The sequence below is a fragment of the Lonchura striata genome, chromosome 1, assembly GCF_050655825.1.
Source record: "Lonchura striata isolate lonStrDom1 chromosome 1, ASM5065582v1, whole genome shotgun sequence".
NCBI classification, from domain to species: Eukaryota; Metazoa; Chordata; class Aves; order Passeriformes; family Estrildidae; genus Lonchura; species Lonchura striata.
In genome coordinates, this window is record NC_140703.1 from 26,042,686 (window position 1) to 26,067,546 (window position 24,861).

At 39.6% G+C, this 24,861-nt stretch overlaps 1 protein-coding gene across 36 annotated transcripts in view; it reads right to left on the minus strand.

The window, feature by feature from the left end:
• ZBTB20 (zinc finger and BTB domain containing 20) overlaps positions 1-24,861 on the minus strand; it is a 503,540-nt gene that overhangs the window by 55,002 nt on the left and 423,677 nt on the right. For 34 of the 36 annotated variants that reach the window (XM_021548925.3, XM_085591313.1, XM_085591417.1 and 31 more), the window contains one exon: positions 4,803-4,899. The gene's annotated coding sequence lies outside the window, so the exon portion shown is untranslated. Of the gene's footprint in view, positions 1-4,303; positions 4,420-4,802; positions 4,900-24,861 lie in introns of all 36 variants that reach the window. The other 2 variants (XM_085591343.1, XM_085591411.1) reach the window with 1 other exon arrangement.

A 24,861-nucleotide genomic window follows, 5' to 3' on the forward strand; every position in this document is an offset into this window, starting at 1 on the left:
TTGGCCAGGGAACAAAGGCTGTACATAGGCTTGGACTCTGGGTGCACACGGCAATGAAGTTCTTGGTACCCAGGAGCTGAACTGCTGTATTTAAGGTCTGGTTTCAGCTCAGAGTTAGCCCAAGTTACATGCTTGGAATACAGCCTCTGACTCCAGGTCTGTCCACACACAAAGCTGCCTACCCTGGACAAGAGACTGCTGTTATTTGCAGAATGAGTCTGAGTAAACAAGACTTGTCAGTCAACTAGCACAGCTATAGTTCTGTTAAATCAAGCACTGACTGATGTGTCATCCTGTGGCTGATCCTGCCTGTGCTTCCCAGGCCTTCAAAACTCATGAGAGGGACAGATTAAAAAACACTATAGTGTTTTTAACAGGTAGTGACACCAAGAAGGCTGTGCAAAGCATTCCCTGCTTCTTCCTACCCAAACCCATAGTTTTCTACTTTGCTCCTAAGGCTGACACTGTATTATCAAGATGCTCTTGTGTCATCATTTTTCCACACTACAGTCCTGCAGCTCGGTAACTTTTGCTCACTAGGATGGTAAGAATACAGCAGTGGTGCTGACTGGCACTGGAGATGACACCTCTCCACAGCAGTTCATTTCTCTCACTGTTCAGACATGGGCTGCATGTCACTACCACTTGAAAGGAATGCAGGCTTCCACAGGAGGATAGCTAAGGAATCAGCAAAGTCAGCTAAAGATCTAAAGAAAGCTTTTCAGAATAGAAAAATCCTGGGGACACTGTGATCAAAACTACCTATGAAGAAACCCCAAGTTCTCCAGTCTGCAATGTCCAACTACTGTTACCAGCAAAGGCAAAGCAACAGCAATCCTGATGTTATTTTAAGTATATTGCTTTTCTTTTGTTCTACCTTATCACCCATACAGAAAGCTCCTATTGCCATAATCTTCACCTATATATTTTAATTAAATAATCTTACATTCTCTTACATAGTCTACTTCTATTGCTATCTTTTTGCTATAAGTCTTCACAGGGAGAGTTGTTAAGTACTCAATCAGGTTATGGCATCTCCATCCTTGGAGATTTTCCAAACTTAATTGAACAAGGCTCTGAATAACCTAATCCAACTTGGAAGTCAGCTCCGCTCTGAGCAGGGAATTGGACTACAGACCTCCAGAGGACCCTTCCAACCTAATTTTTTTTCTGATTGCACACTGCTTCTATGAACACTTCCATCAGCAAGCTCTCATATATTTCCATGTTCCAGAAGGTAAAAATGGCACACTAACTTTGGAAAACTGTGAATTGTTATAGCAATGTCAAAAACCCTGAAAGAACAAGGGTAGGAGCAAGAATGAAACAAGTAATAAAAATTGTTTGTGGAACCTTCCCAGTTACTCCTATGTATGTCCCATCTCTGGACTTGATTGGCAATCCTATGTGATTATTTCAGTAGTAAGGGATAGTCTACCTTGCTGCTTTAGTTTTTAAGATTAAATTCTTCTCTACATACTAATCTTGGAAAAGAGCTGTTTGCTATTTACTTGTTAGTAAGGTCAATAATTGCCATGTTTGGAATGCAAAAGATTTGGGAATGTGCTCTTGGAGCAAGGGGCTCCGTTCTGATCTCTGGTTATCTCCTTCTCTACACAAACCTGTGGTGCATACAAGTCCTTTCCAATACTGAACTCATTCTTAACATTATCAGAGTGCCATCATCATCCTTGCTCCTTGTGAAGAATGGCAGAAGGGCAATACAGCAAAGACATGGCACTTTTGTACATGGACTTGATGCATAGAATCCCATAAGCTGGGAACAGAAAAGATGCTGACTTTCAAAATTTAGAGGGTCTCTGCAGAATTTATATTTGCTATTGATTTACAAAAGATTTATCCAGTTTATTTCTAAACATCCTACCTACTCTATCACTTCAAATTTTCTATGTCCACATACTTTCCTTTTGTTGGTATTCACTTTTAGCATTCCCTTATATTTATATTGTTATTTATTTTTATTTTTTGTTATGTTAATTTACACCACTTAAAATATATTCTTTTTGCTTCATTGTATGCTCTCCAGCACCTAACAGTAAACTAACTGCCTCCCCTGTCTTTCCTGAACCGAACTGTATGTATCAGTGCTTGGCAGCTTATGTGTACGGCAAAATGTACAATCTTTGCCATAATTTTATTTCTGTTTTCTGTCAGCATCCTCATTGCACTGAGGCATTTGTTCCTTTCCATGTACCTTAACACTGCACTATCATAGAACAAGATTCCAAATCGTGGCCAACTCACAATGATGCAGCGGCTGCAATGATCTGGGCACTGACTGTAAGGTAGAACTGCCTCATTTCTGTTCCATTTGAAGGCAGAATGGGTAATATTTTGGATGTCCTAACCTCAAAGCTATCTAGAAACTAATTACTACCTCTGAGCTTTGGAATGCCTTTAAAACCCCTGCCACACTTCTCCTTTCTTGCTGCTACTCTTGCATACAACTTTCTCTCCCTCAACCCTCCACTTGCTCTCCACAGTTGATTTCTTTGCATGTACCTCCCTTGCAACCATTACTTGAGTTTGGAATGAATTTCCCCTGGATGAGTTAACACGTTCTCACAGGGGCCAGCAAACCAGGTCCCTGTCAAAAATAGACAGTATGTGTTGTACTTCTCACACAGCAGTTATACCTAATGCTTGAACCTTCCCTTACAAGAGGAATAGCTCTCTGTCCTGCAGAGACATCAGGTTAGCACTGAACAAATTAGCTCAGGTACAGGAACCAGTATAGCTGTGCAGAGCCCTCAGCAGCATCCTGGCTCTCAGGGGAAGCTATGATAATGTGACTGCATGAGAATAATAGTACATAATGAACAATAATGAGGCAGTTTTCAGCCTCTGAATACAGGGAGGGCTGGGTCACCAACCAGACCTTTGTTTGTCGCATATTAAGCACAGAGGGAACATACCACAGGGTTGCTGATGTTGTTGTAAGTGCTGCTGCTGGCTGAGTCTGCCCACCCATGTTTCAGGCATTATTTTGCCTCTTCACATCTATGGCATCACCTTATACTAAGTGCCCTCAGGTCAGAGATGCCTGTAGCGTCCAAGCACTGCACTTAACTCACTGGTGCACAGATAGTTTGTAACCTTAGCAATTCACAGAGGCTGTACGGAATTGAAAAAAAAAAAAACAACAAAAAAAAAACAAGCCAAAAAAAGCCAACAAAAACCAAAACCTCCAGCTTTTCAAATCCTAAAAATAAGAGTGTGAAAATAGTTCACGTCTGATTTTAAGCAATATTTTCCCTGAGTGTTCTGCTGCACATTCTTCCTCTGCCTGTGTGCGACTAACACAGCTCCTGATATCAGTGCTTATCACTGCCAGTGTTGTGTCTCTTCCAGACATGACATTGACAATACATATTTAGAAACTGACAAAGTAAAGAGAGAGAGATGAATACAATCACTGAATATAAAAAAATAGGCCTGAAAGAACAACAAAAACCCACTAAAATCTGCCCAGAGACCTCACCCCAAAATTTAGGGCACACTGAATGCCAGAGCTGAGGGTGAAGCTTCCCAAGACAAGCTCCCTCTAAATCACCTGAACCATCACAGTTTTCCTGCCAGAAGTGTTGCTTCAGTAGTTAAAAGTCCTGCACAGGCTGACTGCCTAAATATTCACACAGCTTCTCTGATGATTTTACAGCCACATTGATCTTCATGCTGTTGCAGCTACATGACTGGCAGTTTGTTTAAAATCTCTGATTGCAAGTTTGTGTCATACAATGGAAAACACAAACTCCTGAAAACATTGCCATAAAATGTAATATGAAAGAGAAATCCCAGCAGAACACGGCAAAGCAAGAATGGGAGGCAAGGAGAACTGACAAGAGAGACCCAATATTCTAGTGCAATAAAAGCCTGGAAAATTTAATCAACACAGAAAAGTAAAATAAACTCCAAAATCCCTTACAGGAGACTGATTAACATAATTAAATTAAACTCAGAGATTAAGTTAAAGTAAGATTGAAATTTGCTGGGTCCTTTTCAGGCCTGAGGTAGCGTTTATATGGCCCAAAATTTGTCGATTTATTCTATCTAAACCACAAATCTCATGAGAGCTGGGTCCTGACTACAGAGCTTGACTTGTAACATCAGAGAATCTCAGCTATGCTAACACTGTCACAATACTGACAATTACTGTGAATCGATCAAAAGAATTCAAAACTATTGTATTTATGGGGGAGAAAGTACAAATATCAGGCAAATGGTCATTTCAGAGCATAATAAAACCATAATGCAAAGTCAGAATTCTCCCAGGCAACTTTACCTATGTAATCCAGTTAAATCTAGCAAATCGTTATGGCCTTAAGTCATAAATGTCTCAGGGCCCAGAAAGAACAGTGTAAACCTTTAAGAAGTTGCAGGAGATTCCATCTGTATTGCCTGAAACACCAATGAGAGGAAAAGTGTTGCATTAAAAAGCAATAAGAATAAAAGAGAAGATAAACACTGCAAAGACCAATGTGGATGAACCAAATAGAACAGCACAAACTAGAGCAATAAGTAGGGTGGACCTGCCAAAGTAAAAAATACAAGCAGATCAAACCAGCCATTGCTGAACTATGCTGTGAGGCTATGACTTAAATATTTAACAGTTTTTTACTGACATACTTCTTGCCCACATATTTCCTTGCAAATTTCAAAAGCAAAACTTAGTTTACCCTCATCAGTAAGGCTCCCAGGTGCTGCAGTTTGTTTTTGTTTTTGTAAGATGTCTTTTTTTTTGCTGAACAAGAAGTCTTTTATAAGAGATAAAATATACTTACAGTGGTTTCCAAACGGTATCACTCTTCAGGTAAATTACTCCAAGCCTTGGACCTAGTGCAGACGTTCATTGGGGCAGGGAACAGAGAGAGGCTGTGTCTGTACCAGGAAGAATCAAAACGAAAGGTCAGAGAGAAATAATAATTATTTACTGAGAGCAAGAAAACTTGTTACAACTCTAACTGGCATTCTGTGCTGGCAGCAGCTTGGTAGTGCTGAATTCCTGCTTCAATCTTCCAGCCCTGGCTGCAAATGACCACAGAGTCAGTCCCCAGGTACCCAAGTCTACCCATGCCACCTCATCTTGTGAAGCAAGGAGGAGAGGGAGGATTGGTCCCCAAAGGGCTATCAGCAGGATTCCTTCTGAGGAGTTGCTCACTCCAATGGCATGAGCATGGAGCACTGATGGAGACCTGGCACTCAAGTGCATCTCATCAGAATGACAAGGTCACTCCTGTTCCAAGCAGAAGCAAGTACTTCCTCAGGAATGAAAGGCAGGAAAAGGAAGGAAAGAAGCCTCCTTCTTGTCTTTTGCTGTCTTTACCTCACGAAAAGCATGGCTCATATCAAAGCAGAAACCCCACTTTTCTCTCATCAGCCACCTAGTCTACTGCAATGACACCAGGGAAGTAACTTATTGCCAGCCTTGCAGGAAAGGTTTGACTCAGCAGCACTTTTATCTCTGAAATCTTCTAAGCTAAAGAGATAGTTGGAACCAATGGACTGAGATGGGAAGGGATCCACAAAAAACCTCTGCTCCAATATTTATTAGATGGTGATTTCACCATCCAGATCTTAGTTTTTGGGAGTATTATTGTCCTTTGATAGCTCACTGTGGGTATGTTGGGAGTATGTCTGAAGCTGACATTCAGGTACAGAATTAAATTCCGCTCACTTCACTTATGCAAAGAACTCTTGAGACACCAGCATATTCAGTCCTGTCCACAGTAAAGCCACTGGTGCCACTTCCATGAAAAAATGATCTTGCCTACTCTGAGCAGACCTAAAAAGCAAATACTTGTTTTATCAAAGAAATCAGGAAGGTGAATGAAAAATGGTAAGAGATGTAATTGTTATTTCACAGGTAGCTAATGTCACTGTGCAAGTTGGAATTTGTCGGAAAATGCAACACAAAAAATCCCCACTGTTTGTGCAGCAGGAACACTCCAGTGAGCACCTACACGCACAATGAGGGATTTTAGATGACACTGTAATAATGTACTTCACAAAATATACATTCAGTTTTATGTTCAATTCACACATTTTGTAATGCTGATCTTTCTTAGTGACTGGGATATATACTAAATTCTGATTTCAACAGGCTGCATGAAACCTGGCAGCTACATTTTACAGGGGCTCAAGCAAACATTTTCTTTGATTCCAGCTTTTTTTTTAGGTTCTCCCCTCTTGGAGTCTGCTTTGAATTGCAAATTAAGTAAATTCAAACACACACACACACACAAAATCCACAACTTAGCCTGAACCTCTGAGTTTTACCAGGGCCTGGGAGAGGAACCACATGCATCAGGTTAGTTCAAAAGAATGACATAAATAGTGACACTTTTGACCAGTACCAAGGATTGAATTTCAAAGGTGCCGTAATGCCCAAGGATTCTGTAGATTTAAGTCCTTGCTAACATTCAGCATGGCTTACTTTCAAGCTCTCCTTCCCACCTCCATATGCGCCCCACCTGTTCTGTTAAAGCTGACCTTGCTTCTTACATCCATTTTGCACACATCAGTCTGTCTTTTATCTGGCTATTGCTCACCTTTTTAAGGCACAAATCCCACATGCCTTAGAGACTGCCTAGTACTTCAGATAATGTGCATTTTTAACTTGTACTAGAAGCAGAAAAATCACAGGATTGAGTCTTTAGTCTTTACTTCAGCAGAACTCCTGCTCACTTCACTCCTAATTTCACACAAGAGAAGCCTAAGAACTGCATGTACTAATCCTGCATATTTTGTCACCTCTCTTTTTGTGTCATTAGTGCTCTTCCAATCTCTGGGATCCCAATTCAAGTGGCTCTCTCTTGTAGCACTGCCTAGCACTCAATCTGGCTTCCCATCAAGGGTCAGGCAGACAAGTTGTTAGAGATGGGCTGTTGGAAGTCTTCTAAAAAATCTGGGCTCAAAAATCTCTGTGAAAGGCAATACTTAAAATATCTTCATTTTCCTCCATGTTTTTTGCTATGGCCTGGGAAGATATCTCTCTTCCAGTGTGATGAGCATAAAGCACTGAGATCCACAGCAGCTGTGACGCACTTTTTAAAATACATAAAATCAACAAAGCTGATAGTACTTCTTAAGACACTAGTATTGCAACAGAGAATGAAATACCCCAAATTTTGTAAAAAATGTAATTTAACTTTGGAAAAATTAGAGGAAAAGGATCTTCAACCATAAGAAGATTGGGCAAAAAGAGAGACAAGCAGTACAACAGAGAAATGGGATGTATGACATTGGGTTAAATAACTTCTCGCCTGTCTACCTGAGCTCTTCTATCCAGAAAAGGAAACCATTACATTTCTGTTCCATGGGGTACTGTGTGCTTAATTAAGATTTTGGAGGATAAATGTTCTGCATGAATGCATTCCAGAAATGCAGACTTTATTACTTAAATATTCCCACTAATGATAGTAACTTGGGCATTTTATATATGCTTACTTTTATTCCACCTTGCTCTTTCCAAGTTTTATCTGGTAATTTAGAGGGTGTGAGGAACATTAATTGTATCAGTGTTTTTATTAAGGAAGGTCCATTTTATGAGAGTAGTGATGTACTACAGATTGTGATTTAAGATGTACACTTTAGGTCACTTTTATACTGACTTCAGTGCAGTTGCAATGGGCATAAAGTCAGGAGAAAATGTGGTGCTTTACATAATTATGCTGATGATTAATGGGCTCCTGGACCATAACTCTGTATTCTTAGGAATCGATCCTCCTTCTCCCTCCTGAAATTTGTATCTTGAGCCTTTCATCTCTTGATAGCTACCTTTCCAGGTCTGTTCATTAATCAGCACCATTGATCTGACGTGGTTTGTCATATTGTATTACCTAAAACACACAGAAGCAAGCATTGGCCTGACTCTGCTCTTTACACAACACACCATCATATTTCCTTTACAGATTACTTAAATATTATAAACATAAACTTACTGCTGTTGCTTGGTCCTGTAACTGGCCTTTTCTAGATTAGTTCCTATGGATGTTCTCAGTTCAGTCAGAGAGAAGAGGAGAGATTTCTACCAGGTTCAGCCTGGTAGAAATATCTCCTTTTTTCTCTGACTGAACTGAGAATATCCGTAAGTTCCCTGCAGGATATTTCTGTCTCTCTCCCTGGATGTACTTCTGTCTGCTCAGAGACACCATCAAATACATTCAGTATTCCCTGCTTGTTAGGAGCACTCCTATGTCTGACCAGCAAGGGACAATCAGCAAAATAGCTCCTTATCTTTACTTGAGACCTGGTACTACAATCTTCTCTTACTTTTTATTAGTGATTTCCAATCAAGCAGACTCAAGTTTTTAGTTAATTGCTATTTACTTTATTCTTGCAACAGTATTTTCCCTGATATCGTCAGAATGCTTCCTTCTGCCTTTCCTCTGATCCCTAGTAATGAAAAAATTAAAAGATGAGCTTCTTGTGAGCTTATTTCTGATTACTCTTATTTACTGTGCTGGATAGTGTTGTCTATCATGAGGCAAGGGAAAGTAACTTGCTATTGCCTTGGAAGTTAGCATGTCTGATCTTAATTCACATTTTGTACAGCTCTCTTGAGTCAGGTGGGTTGAGTTCTAATCGATGCTTTCAGTGTCATGATATATTTTCAGAATGGACTGTCTAGGCTAAATGAAATTCTTTTTGGTCACTTTTTCTCTTTGGGAGTAGCATTTTGGATTAAATTCTTAAAGCCACAACAAGGAGGAGATGAAAACAGCAGTGTTAGCCATCAACAAACACGATTCAAGAATCAACTTTCTGCATAAAGTGGGTTATTTCAGATATATTTTACTCTTTATAAGGAGAAAGTACATTGTCTGACTAGGACTGACTATGGCATTTGCACTGTGTGAACAAGATAGACTGAGACATAAAAGCCACTGTTCCAGCAGAGGCCAGAACTTGTGCCAAGAAAACGACAAAAATTTAGTATCACAGGACATGTTCTGAGAAGGCCATGAGCATGGATTTTCCACTGTAGTCAGGGCTTCGTTTCCAAGAGGAAATAGCTAATTTCTGCGTTTTACTGGGTACGCTGTATGTCCACTATAGTATGGCCTAAAAATCAGAAATTAATTTGTTAATGGATTAGATATTTACAGAAAGACTGTTTAAAGAGGCTGGACTGCTCTAGCCTGGAAAAGGCCAATTCTCCACAGGGACATGCTTGCAATAGCACTTGAGGAAAAAAAAATCTCTCCCTGAAGTCCCAGAGGTACTTACTGAAATCCAGAATAGCAGGAAAATCTTCATTGTAGGAAAGTCTACATTATGTTCCCACTTTTTCTTTCACAGGCTCTCTATTACTTCTCTGCATCTGTTTCTTTTCCCCTTCTTTCAGGGCCTTTTATCTGATATTATAGAATTACACTGCTCTTAAGCTGCAGTTCTTAAGTTTGATTTTGGCATTTGGAATAGGTATTTTTGAGGTCTCACTTTTGTTCTGTTGATTTTTCCAATATTTCTTTCTATTTGCAAGCAGTACACTCAGTGTAACAGCTAACTGTGCCTAAGAGTTCAGGTCGGAAAGGATGACTCTTCTCCTTCTGGCTTTCCTTTCCACTTCCCACGACAAACCCTCTCCTACCTGGGGCAGTGGTACAAGGCCTCAGCCCACAATATTCTCTCTCATTTAAGATCTAACTCTGAATGCTGCTTATTTTCTACTGATGAAGATCTCATGGTACTCACTGTGTTGGGTGTGTAAATCCCACACCTGTGGGCATGGCAGGTGTGCAAGCAGAACATGTGCTGCTCTCTTGGCTGCTCTTTGCAGGGGGCGGAGCAGGATAAAACCATGTTTGGCAATGTTAAGCAGCTGTTTGGACTTTGCACACCTGATTTGAAATGAAGGTAACTTCTGCTTGGAAGAGGAAACTAAATGTAAGTAGTTGGTAGGCCTAATCAGAGCAGGAGCAGGCCACCAAAAGCCCTAAGGTAACATTCAGCTAATGGTTTAAACTAAGACAAAAATCTGTGATGCCAGACTGAACCATGGCAGTATGTCAGACCACTTTTCACACAGTATTGTACACATATACATAGATATATACATATAAGTAACCATATATTTATTTATATTTATTTATGTATGTCGAGTTATATGCATGGTCATTATTTTAAAATTATCTTATTCTGGCAAAACATTGCTGGGTATAAAACAGGGAATTCTGTGTATTCTTACTATAGAGCCTTCACAGTTGTATCTGAATCCTGAGTGATCCATGTAAGTTTTCAAAGCAGTTCATTAAAGTGAGGTGTGACTGAGGCAAACAGAGAAGGTGCTAATTTTGTGCATGTTGGTGTGGAATATGGAGTAAATCATCTCTGCTCAGTAGAACTGCACCTACATAACCTTTCCTGGGAACAGACTGATTTGTGGGTAGTGCTTGTATATTGCGAGTTGTTGAATCTTGAGTGCTACTTTTCTACAAATACTTAGTATTAATAGAAGCAGTTTGAGAGTATAAACAGCCTCAGGCATTTATGTGCTGATGCTGTAGGTTACAAGGCACCAGCATTATGGCATGAAACTCAAAAGGTTAATGGGAGGGGAACAAGTAAGAGGTTCAGATTTTGAAGCCACACTCAGGATGGCCAGCGCAATCAGAATATTGTCTTGTTAATGAGAAGGTGGCCCTTGGACAACACAACACTGCCTTACTGCCTTAAACAATATTCTCACAAAATTAAAGGTATAGTTGTGCTGCAATTAATACCAATGTTTCTGAAACTGAAATATGAATTGCCATCACTGCAATCACCAGAGATGAAGAAAATGTGTAGAAATTAAATTGTTACAGTAATATATCTGCCTAAGCTACTGCTTTGGCTAGATGAGCCAGATTAGCTCATGACAGATGAGCTTCATGAACATTTCATTGCCAAGGAACCCTGTCAAAATATTGGTGATTTCTCCGAATCTGTTCAACATCATGGAGATGTCATACAAAATCTGAAAGGACATTATTTTTCAGGAAGAACAAAAACAATGAAAGCATATGAAGAAAATGAGCTGAGTTTCTTCCTCCTCCCCTACACTTTGCTTTGGTTTCATTAAATGCTGCCCTTGAAAATACTTTGGCATAAACCCTGAAACCCTTTAGTCCCATGGATGCTGGTGAATTGTAGAAAGTACTGAATGTCCTCAAAGAATGGATCTCCCTGTTTCAGTAATCAGGTTTTCAAACAGACAGTGTATTTTCACTGAGGTGCAGGGACTGTGTAATCTCAGCACATAACAATTTAATCAAGATTTACACCATTGGCACTGGTCCTGCACCCTTGTCCCTCCTGGTCACAGGTACAGCACTTGATGCATCAATGTCTGGCCACCAAGTTTGTGGTTCTTATGCTGAAAGATTATCTCAATCACAAGTCAGAAGTACCCTTTCATGAATATGAAGCATGATACAAAATGTAAGTGATAAAAGTAATTAAATACTGTTTTTTTCATGGTGTGTTGCTTGTGGAAACTATGAGATACTGTTTACATTAATTAAAGGTAGAATACCATGTAGGACAGTGGAAATTTCAGCTATAAATTTCAATAGATTTGACCAATTTGTCACAGGACTATCCCCTTCAAGGCAAACTAAGAAATAAGTTTCTCTGACACATCTGGTTTTCTCAAGCACCAAAAGCAAGGTTATCAAACAGATAATCAGAAAAACTGAGCACTCTCCTTCATCCCAAAAAAAAAAACCCTTAGCATCTTCTTGATAGAATTCCTTCCTCTCCCTGAGCTTTCATTATGTGACTTGTTTTATAAGGAGATGAAAATGCTTGCATGATTTTTGTCTGCCTTTACTAGAGGAAAATTTATATTAAAAATCACATTTGCATGGATTCTGAGAGGAGAGTCTGAGACCAGGAATGTTTTCCTTCAGTTTTAACATTTTTACCACCACTGCCCAAATGCTGAACTAAACAACTATGTTACTGTTATGAAAAAATTTAAACTATTTTTAGGTTTTTTGTTGTTTTGGATGACTGTCTCCATCTCTGAAGATTTCCCTTGACAATCATTCATTAAAGAGTTGGTAACCAACACAGTGAAAAGACTAGGTAAAAAGCACCATGAACATGTTTTCCCATACCATTCTTCCTGTGTGTTTGCTGCCTCTGTCCTCAAACTGTACAAATGAAAGCTTGTTTGATTTATGTCAAAAACTATATATAAAATATCACACAGGATCCACAGAGAAACTGAGTCACTCTGGGCTTTAGTTTCATTATCCATTGAGGAATAACTGACTATAGCCTTGGAGTACATAGAACTGATCAAAGCGCTTGCTTCCTCACAAGCAAAGAGAAAACCACTGTAGATTTCCTTTTTCATGCTTCAGTGCCAAAACACAATGAAAAAAGTTCTAGATGAGCATGTGAATTATTCTAAAACATTGCTCAATCAAATCCGATGGTTACGTGCAATTGTGAAACTCATCATTTAAAATGTCAAGTCACTGACAGCAGTGTGTCCTGAGGTGTGATGTATATTTGTGATAATTATTTGCTTTTTAAAGTTATGTATCATCTGCATCAAATCAGGATTTTTCTTAAGTGTGCCTGAAATGTAGAGATGTCAGTGCCAGCTGCATTATTCAGATCTGGGTTTTAAACACCCTGTGCCAGGAAAACACAGAGTCAGGATATGACTACAATGCCATTTTTAAGGCACTCTGAGTTATTTTTCACTATTCTCCTAAAACTGTATGTGGTGTGGCTGATAGAGAATGATTACTAACATTAATAGTAGCTGAAGTTACTTCTGTGCAGTATATGCAGCAAGATGCATTAAGGAAAATAACATAGCAATAATTGTTATTCTTGCTTCAGTATTAGCAAATTATACTCTTGGGATTTATCGTAATTCAGTATTTAGCTCTCTTCTGTGGATTTTAGAGGCCTCTTCTCTGGTCATTTCAAAACTTTTTTGAATGAAACTGAAGGCAGTTGGCTCTGTTGTTGGATAAGTTCTGCTAACGTAGGAGGGCTGTCTCCTGAGTGCTAAAAAGACCATTTGCAAATCTTCAGCATCTTCTTCCTTGACAGCAGAAGTTACTATGCAGAATGGTTTAGATGATGCTGAAATTAAATTTTATAGGAGATCCACAATCTTCCAAGAGGAGGCATGGTAGGGAATGGCAGTGACTTGAGGGGACCTGATAGCAACTTCCCCACCTTTTATTTCTAGAAAGTGACACTGTAAATAAGCATCTCACCACTGTTTTTTCTTATGAGGAAAAAAATTCTGTGAGGAGGTGATTTGAGTTTTTAACTGCAGACAATCTGGCAGCTACCTTACTCCTGTTATTTTGTGACAGAAAACTTTAGAAGAAAATGGCCCAGATGAACAAAATTATCAGGGCGCTTGCAGATATTCTGATTTCTGCCATGATCGACAAGAAGTACCATAGGAGATGGATCAGGAATCTTAGCTGTAGGGGAGCTTAGAGCTATTCTAGTTCAATCAGATTTCACAATTTGCTCTAATGAAGAGTGCTGGCAGAAGTTCAAAGTTACTCCAGGTCTCGACTCTCCCTCCACATTACTATAAAAATGTAGAAGTGTTAACTGCAGAGCAGCCAAAAGTTGTTTTGGTTCCAGTCTTTCCCAGCAGGAGTAACTGAGAAAATAGAGTAGGAGTGCTAGTTCTGCTCACAGCTCCCCCAGCCTCCTGCAGAACACCAGAAATGTTGTGGGGAACATGGCAAAGTGTGCCTAACGCTGTCACCCCTTACAGCTCCTGCAGCCTCAACCACGCCCTGCAAACACCATCAATACAGATGTACCAGCTCAGTAACTCCAGAACGCTTTGGAATTAGCATCAACCTCCACAACTGATAACCTGAAGTCTGTTTGCAAGCAGAAAGTGCGAGGAGGATGGCTGTGCTCAGCCAGCATTGATTTCTTCAGCCTTTTGTCTGTGTCTGCTTTATGTCTCCTTCGGAGGTGGCTACTGTTACTACAAGTAGCATGAATCACGCCTCTGTTAAAAAACAGAGCTCCAATTGTCTTACACAACCCCTGGTAACTGCATGTCTAATAATAGCAAGCCATTCCCAGGTAGAGATGCTGTGTCCCAGACCCAGACACATCCACATGCACACACACACACACACACACGTATTTCTATTACTTTCTTCACCTTGCTTCTGGTAAGGAGTGAGTTTTCACGTGCAGTATGACAGCTCTGAGCTGCAGGACATGGCAACTATTATTTTAAAATACTTTTTTCACTTATTTCCTTGAGAAGCCAGTCTGGTATGTGCAATTTGCTTCTCAGGCCAAGCTGCAAGAAGGAGTGAAAAAATAACCCCAACAGCTCTGTTTGGTTTTGAGAGAACATTGAATGGCGAAGGCTATGATTGGATCCTGTCCTGAAAGCTTGAGCCTTTCTAGGTGTTAAGTCTCCTTCTGTCTCTTAGGGAAGGCCCAAATTTTAATGAAGTACTTCTTATGAAACCCTTGTTTTTACACCCCTCAGTTTCCTCCTAGAAAAGTAAATGACAATATGCAACTCCCTCATTGCTTCAAGGCTAATAGATAATGCTGCAAATCAATAATGAGGTCTTCAGATGAAACTTCTCTATAAATTGAAAATATTATTATTTTTGTAATCCATGAGTAGTCTAGAGAAGGAAGGAGTTTGTGAAGATTATTCTGGTGTCACAAAGTTCTGAACTTTCATTCAGTAGGAGGTCATCCTTGCATGACTACCTGACACTAAATCATGTAACTGCACATTGTCCAGACACTTCTGAACTCTGATGGGAGTGGTGTCGGACCACTTCCCTCGGGAGCCTGTTTGCAAATGGGGTGGTTCTAGACTATTTCACAAGGTTTGCCAAAGAAACCACTTCCTTCTGACCTCTCTTACCATCAATAACCATTTCTGGGCATCTAAACTTGAATTATATGCTATTACCAATGTAAAAGCCAGATTCTAGTCATCCCAAAACCCTGTATTCTCTCATTTTAAGAGATGCCTTGGAGCCAGGGATTTGGAAAGTCAGTTCACTTCTGAATTTGTTCAGCTTTGAGAGTTCAGTTTAGGTTCACCTTTTCATATGTATGAATAGAGCACATGTGTGAAGAAACAGCTAAAAACTTAGTGGTGACATAATAAAAAATGCTCTTCTTTGGCTTTTATTTCTTAATCTATTATCTTTCTTAGCTCAGATAATCTTTCTTGAAAGTTTGTTGAGAGTACTTGAAAGCATCAAAACTTAGTGGATCAGATGTTCAGACTCTGGTTCTATGTCTACCTCTGACCAAGGCATGCTATACTGCACGCCTGTATTGTCAGAGAAATCCTACTTTCTGTTTGCTTGGGATTTATGGGCAACAACTGACAATTTGGTATTGTTATTATGGGATCAAGTGTCTTACTTCTTATGAATCCCTGGATCTACAAATCACCTTATATTAAAGTCAGACCTAAATTAAACCTAGACTGTGTTTGAACTTGCAAAGTGACTGGTCTGGCCAACAACTGCAGACCAACTTTCATGGATGCCCTCCCACTAAGTTAGTCTACAATAGTCATCTGATCTCCCACAGATTTCTGTGGGTGCAATGGGGAAAAAATTGGGACTGATACTTTTGTTATCAAATAAAAGCCTACAGTTCAGCAGCAATAAGACTGTAGTGAAAAGTCCAAAGACCCAAGCAAGTGAAAAAACCTAAATCAAACAAGAAACCTACTGAGTTGTAAACTGTAGTTTATCAGTATCATGCAGTCATGAGCTGACTGTGTTACTGCCCTAGGGTAAGAAGTTCTTACCTTCTCTGCAGGAAGTCAAATTAATTTGGCTTCACTATCTAGTAATCCCTTTGTCAAGCAGTAAGAAATTCAGATATTGGCCCCTCTGTGTAACAGTGTATTGTTTGGAAAGTTGAAAGAGAGAAATGAATGGAACCCATAGAACATACATCAGTTGCTGAACTTGCAGCATTCTTGCTAGAAGAGCAGTATTAATATTTTAATTGCTGATTATAACACCATGTCCCAGATTCCAGCTAAGCATCTGAGAACACAATGGATCTTGTGCAGTCAGGCTATTTTTATTAGGACTGAAACTCCAGTCGGAAACAATTTAACTGGTTACCCAGTTAAGGGTTAAATGAAAGTTAGACTCCAGTTTCCAAAGCCATCTGAACTGGCTTTAAGAAGACATGGACCATCTATACATCTGGAAAATGGAACTTGCAATTGACTTTTCTGTACCATCTGCTCTCAAGAACATTTTCTGCTTGAGAGTTGCATAAGCAATGAAAAAAAAAAGCACACAAACAACTTCCTGTACCATGTTTTCGGTCACTTGTAATGATGCATTACAAAGCAAACCAGCTAAATATGCACAACTGTGCCTCACTCCAGATGACAACATGTATTATATAAGAGCAATGCCTGACAGAAAGACACTTATTTCAAGTGTCACACAAAGAGCACTCAAGGGGAAATATTCACTATGTGTGAAAGTTGGGGGCAAGAACCAGGGAGAGTTTTGCCTCCCTCTCAAAGGCCAAGAGTAGTTCAGAAAAATCAAAATGCAGACATTTTTCAGTTTCCAAAGTCAAATGACAGAATTTGTTGCGTCTCCTTCTCTAAAGGGGAGTTTAACTTGTAATGAATCTAAGTTTTTTGTTGTTATTTAATGTCACTTTGATGCATTTTAGATTTAAAATTATTCTTATCCCAAAAGCTTTCAAAAATATGATTTGTTTAGACTCACTTTGTTTGTCTGTTGGGAAGCCACGGCCTGATTTAATCTCGTATTGTGGCATAAATAAAACAATATCCCCAGGAATTAAGAGCAGTTTAATCAGAATAAAAATATCTACCTCTCCAAATGAGTCCCAAGCTTTTAAAACTGTGCATGTATGTATGTGTTGGCCTTTCTCTTTCCATTGACTGCACTAATGGAATTCGATGGAGACATATGGGGAAATCCTGGTACCTGTGCAAATGCAGGGAACTGCTGAAGAGGGGCTGTAGTCTTGACTGAAGCAGGATGTGCAGCTAAAGGAGGTAGTTTGCCTCCACTTGGGGGTGTTTCTGAAACTGAAGTTGAGATGAGTTTCCTCACTAATGAACAGACTCAGCTCAGTTGTCAGTGTAGATCTGACCAGGTTTGGGCCCGGGCACACGATCACATTACTGTTAAATTAGGAGGAGTTTGTGTTGCTACAAGAGAGCAGACGATACCTAATCTAGCCTGAAGTCACAGTGGCACAGACAGGTGACACCTGATCTGACATCCAACCTGCCACATAAAGATAATCCATTTGTTCTGAAAACATTCAAATTGGTGAGTGAATTTAGCCAAAATCAACTCTTTCTGTTATACAGCTACAGTGGTTTTGATATGGTTTTATGACCAAAATCCACTATGAAGTCAACCTACAGGTTCAGAAACTGATTTTGTGTGGAAACAGCTAATTCTATCAATCTAAGCGTAAATCTAAATCTGGGGGTGCAAACAGCTCCAGGGGAGACGAAATCCCCCACCTAGGAAGCACATTGTCTTTGCAAAGACTAGCCATAGAAGAACAAAGGGGCTCACTTCCAAGTCAGTATATACTGCTTTTCATGGGCCAAAAGGACTTGGACCTCCAAATTTTCTTCCTGCCTTCAAAATACAGTGGTTTTATTGTTAATACACAGTTTTCCTAGATAATGAACCCTGTAGTCTAGAATCTGCAAGATTAGATAATTCTCAGGAGACAAGTCTGTCTCCAAGAAAATATCTCAGCCGGTGGCAACAAATTCTCAGGTTAATGAAAACTTTCAAGATTTCAGCTGAATTAAGGAGGTACAAAGTTCATACCGGTCACCTCTGCATGGGAGGGAACATCAGTATGTTTTCTGTATCTACAGTTCATTAACAGCAAGACTTGGTTCATATCCCCTTTTCTACAGCATTCTTCCCTTCCTGCCTAGCCCCCTTCCTGACTCTAATGCCTTACACCTCCATCCATCAGAATGACAGCATCTAAAATTTTGTTCATAATTACATTGGCAAGTCTCCTCTGGTTTTCATGGAAGTTACATCCTCATAAATGAGAGCAGAATTTGGCCCTCTGTCTTTTCAAAAGGAAGACTAATGATCAAATAATTTTCTCACATCTCTGTTTGCACTTTCACAGTCTGGTCACATTGATTTGTGTCCTATAAGTAGACATTTCCTTTGTTGGTTACAAATCAATGTTATAGACCTAGCCTGCCTGCACATTTTTCTCTTCCCTCTTATAGTGAGAAAAACAAAGTGCAGCTTCAATTCCAGTTGCTTTATAAATGTGAACTTCCTTGATGAAGCATGAGAGAAAAGCAGATAAAATTCCAACTCTCCCTCAAAAAACAGGAAACGTCTGTGCTTAAATTTCTAATTATCAAGATGCTTTATGGTATGATAAACACCTTTATCATTCCAGTCCTGCCACTGCTTTGTTAACCTAGCTATAATCCTCTCCTTCAGATATCACAAGACTTCCTAGGGCAGCCCACTGTGATACCTCAGACAGCTATGACTTCATGGCATGAGTAAGGAAAAAAGAGGCAAAGGTTTTAGTCTGCAGCAGGACTGAGCTGCCACACAAATCTCCAGGACAGGACAGAAAAGAAACGGGTTTGCAATTGGTGCCTGAGAGGCAATGAGGTTTTTGACTGCAGTGTGAAAATACAACAGTGAAGATAGATGGGTATTTCACTGCAAATGGATACATGTGATAATAGAAAAGGAGTAGTAAGGAACAGAGCCATCAATCATACCAAGTAAAAGAAGGTATAGGTGTAAATGTGCAACATATCAGTTTGATTTTCCTTTATTAAAAGAGAAAAAATAAAGTTAAAAAAGAAGAGTCAAAGCAGCCTCAACTCAATCTCATCAATTTTAATGCCACGAAGAAGTTTAGCAAGTGACGGTTTCACCAATTTGATGGAAAATTCGTGACTGCCAAAATGAAAATAGAAAATGTTTAGAGCTAGCAACAGCAACAACCACCACCACCAATAATAATAATAGTAATAATAATAATAATAATAGTAGTAGTAATAGAATGTAAGATCAAAAAGTAAAAATAAAAAATTTATAAATATGAACACAGCTGCCACCACCATCAAAGAACATCCTCACAATTCAAAAGTGAATTCTATTTATTTTAAAGAACAGTGTTAGGAATCAGGAAATCTGGGTCCTACTTACACCTCTTCTGGGGAATCTATGTTTGGCCTTGAGAAAGCTGTTTCTGTGCTCTGTGCTTCAGCTTCTGTGTAAGACCAATCAAGATAAAAATAAATCGACTTTCCATGCATCTTAATATATGGGTGTTGAGCAAACACTTTAAGATTTTTTTATGTAGAAATAATTAAATGGGAGGAAAGACAAAAAGGAATGTGAAGATTTGGGTAACATTTGAAAAAGAATTCCACAACTCAACCACCTCCTCAAATCACAGGAAGAGAACAAATAAGGTCCTTTTATGCATTTTATTTCCAAAGGAAGAGTAAAGCTTCCCAGCCAAATGGGCACAGAAGTTAGTCTTGCAAAAACAATAATCTAAATGGTAAGAGGGAGCCCTGGCTGGCTGGCACCATGCAATGCTGTGCACATGTGCCCATTCTCTACAAGGGAGCACCACACTGCTGGCCTGATGGGAAGAGATGAGAATTTAGGATTACTTGGAGAGCTGTCTGTTCACACAGACTCTTGACACAGCAGTTCAGGCAAGAAACCACATTGCTCTAAGACTTTGGTGACCAACCATTTGGTCTCTCTGTTCCACCAATCCACAACCTTAGGCACCTACCTGTTTTGCTTGTGTTTAAAACAGGCCTGGCTTTCTAAAAATTTTGAGTTTTGTAATAGTAGATGTGGTGGAATAGGCCTTGATGAACTAAGCATTAGAAAGAAAGAAAGAAAGATACAAAATAAGAACACTAAAATAAAGAGAATGATAAAAAATCCCCAAATATTCTGGTTTGTTATAACTTTGATACAACTTTTCCATACTCTTTTACTTAGGCATAAATGATGAACAGAAAATACCAAGATGCCACAATTCAGACCTGCAGAATCAAATATGTTCATCAATGTCTGTTGCAACTTCTGTCTCTAGTAAGAGTTAAGAAAGAGCTCAAGAAACAGAACTGCTCAAATCAATTCATTGATTAGAAATATATCTTCCAAAACCCCTAAGCAGTGATGTGTTACCAGCCCAAAAAGACTAGCACAATCATGTTCAGCTATAGGATGGAGAGAGCCCAATGTGCATTTCAACACAAATATATTTATAGCCGCTTGTTTACAGCTCATGGTGCCTTCCACTGTATTTTACATATTTTTCTTATCTTGCACTATCAAAGTTAGCAGACAGGAGAGGTATGCATCTTTATCTTATCTTATCCTGAACAGGCTTCACTAGCAAGGACATACATTCTGTCTTTTCAATACCAAGCTACAATTAACACAGAGGTCAGGACACTGCAGTGAGCACAAAGGTCACAAGCACTGCTGCTACCCAGAGCTAAACATGAACCCAAAGCACTCTGGACATATGAAATGTTTGGGTTTTTTTTTAATATCTGCATATATGCATGTCTAGCATAAATATTTAAGGAATGAGCAACATGATAACAAAGAAGCACCCCCACATTTGTAAGCATAACAAGGATCAAAATATGCAATTGACAGGTAGACAAAGTAGGTTTACCTGGTGGAGAGCATTGGAGAGAAATGAAGTGTTGCCTTTTAAGAAGCTGCTCAGATTATTTGTTTACTTTAACCTGACATCCATTCTTTTAATAAGAAGCGCCAAAGCAAAATTTTTACTGGAATACAAACATGTTCAAAAATTCCAGAGTATCTCAACATTTCTTTGGTTCTTTCTATATAGTTGTATAGAGGAACACCAAAAGTGAAATATTTAGGCTCAAGTCACCCAAAAACTGGGAAGGGCCCACACTGAGTGTGCATGTTATTTTAAAACCTAGTTTCACAAAGATTTATTACTGGCATGAAAATTTTCAAAGAAGACTTGGATAGACTTAGCTAGCTAAAAGTGAGTGCCAGTATTTCCTACACATTGGAGCAAGTAGCCTCCGAAATCCTGGCCCCAAAAGACTGGCTCCAAAAGCAGGTGGAGCTGAACTGTTAACTGAAGTATTTGAAACACATCAACCCTGAGAGGATTATACTGAGCTTTGTGACAGCTACACTTGAGGAAAAGAGGGAGGCAAGGGGCTGAAGGCGCCTGGAAGGAAAATGAACAATTCAGATCAATGGAACAGGCCTGGAGGCTTCTAAAGAGAATCTTTTAAAGAACCACAGACAATGGCCACAGTCTAGACTGAGCACACAGAGAAAAGTCAAGACAAATCATCACCATTAAAAGCTAAGTAATCACATCACATAACAGCAAGACACAGCAATAGAGTCTCTGTCTCTGCTCTAAGGTGAAAGCACCTGGAATGTGACATTTGTTTCTGGGCACCTCCTCATCAGTCTGATTGGAGACAGTTCAGAGAGCCTCATAAGCAACCAGTGTCATGGAAAGACTCAGCTATTAGGGAAGGAAATTAAAAGCTGCATCTCCAATCGCCTGGTTACATGCCAGTGTCTATCAGATGAGGGCAAAGGCATGAAATCAAGCTGCAAATAATTGAAAGGTGTGAATGACAAAAAAAAAAAAAAAAAAAAAAAAGCAGACAGCTAATAATATTAAGATAAGAAATTAAGACCATGAAATTACTGAAAAGTAAATAAACCTGAAAACCTGAAAAGTGGTCTCCCTAGGGAAGGAACTGAAGTTTAACTTTGTATTTATAACTGACCTAGACAAAACAATAGACATGCAATCCACACATCCTTCATTGGCCCTAGGAAATGGGCAGGTCTTGATTGTTTTTCCATTTTGATGACTATGACCCCAAGGTACACTGTGTTTTTCTGGTCTAAAAACCACCCTTAAAAATATGGAAACCCATGAAACACACTTTGGTAGAAGATGATTTACCAGAAGGAGACTTAATTAATGTTCATTGGATAAGCCTGTGAATTAGGCAGAGTTGTATATGAAGAAAGAAGTAAAACACCAAGGAGTAAAACCCACCAGGTTGAGGAAATGGTTTTTAGCATCAGGTTTCCAAAGAGGAATAGCCACACAGTGTGGATAATCCATTGCATAAAAAGAGAGCATTATATATGGATCAGGCAACAAGATGTGAGAGTGGAGTTGGGGAAATGACTTTAAAGCATATATGACCTCCTGAATCACAAGTTGGCTAGTCTATGGAAAGGTTAAATGTTTGTGTCACAAATCTAGAAACCTGAATGTGCAAAAAGGGAGCTTGTCTCTCTCTAGAAAGTATCCTAAGAAAGTAAACAACAGACAGAGCACGGTTACACTTAATTGAACCTTGCACTCTCACATACTACTGAACCATGGATACAAGCCTAAAAAAGAAAAAAGTAACACTCCACTTACCTGAGTATTGAAACTGCAAAAAGCTGCACACACAGACAAAAAGTATGACAGAGACATGCAGGGGAGGGCAGTGAAGGGAGTGCAAGTGTCTGGACACAGTGAGATGAAACATTGCTGTCACTTCCTATCCATAACCTCCCCAGCAGCAAGGAGTGCAGACAGGAAAACCACCAGCTAAACCTGAGACATCGAAGTCACTGCATCAAATACATTAGATCCTGACTGATTTTTGCCTGCACTGGAAATAATATTTAGGTTTTTTTTAAGTGGAAAGTAAAGACCTTATGGGTGAGAATCTAGGGGAAAGTAGAGACAGAAAAATAAACTTTTTATTGACAGTTTTCAGCAAGAAGAACAAAGTCTGTCTTTGCAGCAGTCCTGTTATCAAAGAGAAAATTAGGTTAGTGATATCTTCATTTGAGGGGCATCTGGTTTTATATTTTCTGGAAGCAAGGGGAAAAAAGACAACCTTCTTTGAACCAGAGACACTAAGTGATTTAACTCCCCTGTGGCCTTACATAGGAGGGGCTACTTCAGATTTTATGCTGCCATGTAGTCCTGACAAGGCAGCACCTTCCTGACACTGCATCATCTTCCTGACACTTCACTCAGCCCGAGGTCTCACGAGTACAGCTGCTGACTGTTGGTTCCTCCCACCCAGTGAAGGGAGAACACCTCACAAAGTTTCAGGCGACACTATACAAAGATCATATTGGCATCTGAGTTATACTTCTGCTGACCTTCCTCACTGGTTAAGACATCCAGAAAACTTTCCCCTTGCTCTGCCTTCAGGAGCCCAACTCCAAATTCAGCATTAAGATACATTTGTGAAGAAGTTTAGCTGGTTGTACCAGAAATGGTGTTTCCTGCACAAAATGGTAAACATAAATGCAGTACTGATCGAATTGCATATCATACCCCAAGGCTGGAGGTCCAATGAAATAGTGATTTCTGAAGCAATATCAGATAAGGTATTCTCATTACTACGCAGGCCATTGCCTGGGTAAAAAATGAGTAAAAAAATTACTTCCCTATCCGTGCAAAAATTCTTGATTTAAAGGAAGATCGGTGGTCTCTGTTTGTAGCTTGACTCTACAAACATCTGTGCTGAGTGGGACAGTTGTACAATATGTTGGCAAATCTGAGCAGCCAATGATGGAAATTTATTAAACTGGTTTTGTCTCTGAAGCCCATGTATTGACCAACCACAGTCTGTGCTCTTATTAGCTTTCTGCAGGTCCCTGCTAACTAATGGTAACCTGTCCATCTGCAGAGCCAAATATAGGTTCTTTTAAAAAACAGAAGGAATTCCTGCTGAGCCTGACAGAAGACAAGCCCACTATGAGTCTGCCTAATGCCAAAGAGTCTTGTGACAAAGGTGGCTGTGGGCTGGGTGTTTATTTTCCAGCTGATGTGCATGGATTACCTGACTGCTACACTTACAAGATTCAGGTAGTAATTCATGGCTTAGCCCAGCTTCCACAGGGACCTTCCAAGAAGCCGAGAGACACTTCTGACACCCATTCTGGCTAGGAAAACATTTAAGTATGAGGACAAAATACAGTGTTGCTCACTCCCCCAAGTGCAAGCTAATTTTGGAGTTCATCCTGTGAGTCCTTGTCGAGGGGATGTTTTAATTACCTTCAGCCTGTCCAAACCAGGACTCCTACCCCTGTGTGTACTGCTGATATGACTGACAGCTGAGAGCTTTTCTAAACACCAAGCATAACATTGCAGTTACTAGAAGCTCAAACTGCCTACAGTGGTGTGATATTTATCACTTTGACAATACTTATAACAACTTCCTTTAAGTGTAAAGGGATTGTTCAAATTTACTAAGATTTATAAAATAAGCCTACCTAGAAGTTTTATGTGTGTATGCAAATGTTTCCCAACATCATATACAAAGAACAACCTGACTTTGCCTCATACCAACATTAAAAAAAGGCCTCTCAGCTCACAGAAACCATCTTGGCCCTCCCCTCCTCAGTTTACATAGCCTTCCACCTAAGCCTGGGAAAACAGACAGGGCTCTTCTCCCCATTAAAACAATATTGGACTTTCCCCAAGGAAAGGTGCTCCACTGTAACCAGTGAGACAAGTCATGGAAGATAATCAATGGCAGGGTTAATCAAGCTAATTCAGCTGTTAAGAAAGCAACCAAACCCCATAAAGCCCCTCAAAGTTCAAAAAGTATCTCTGAGATTATGCCTGAGAATGACCTAGAAGTCAGTGTCATCTAAAGAGCACAAAAATATTAAATTCTATTGAAGCAAGCACTTGCTCTGCATATGAACTGAAGTTTTCAAACCATCCCCCACAGAGATAATCATAGTAGGAGCCACA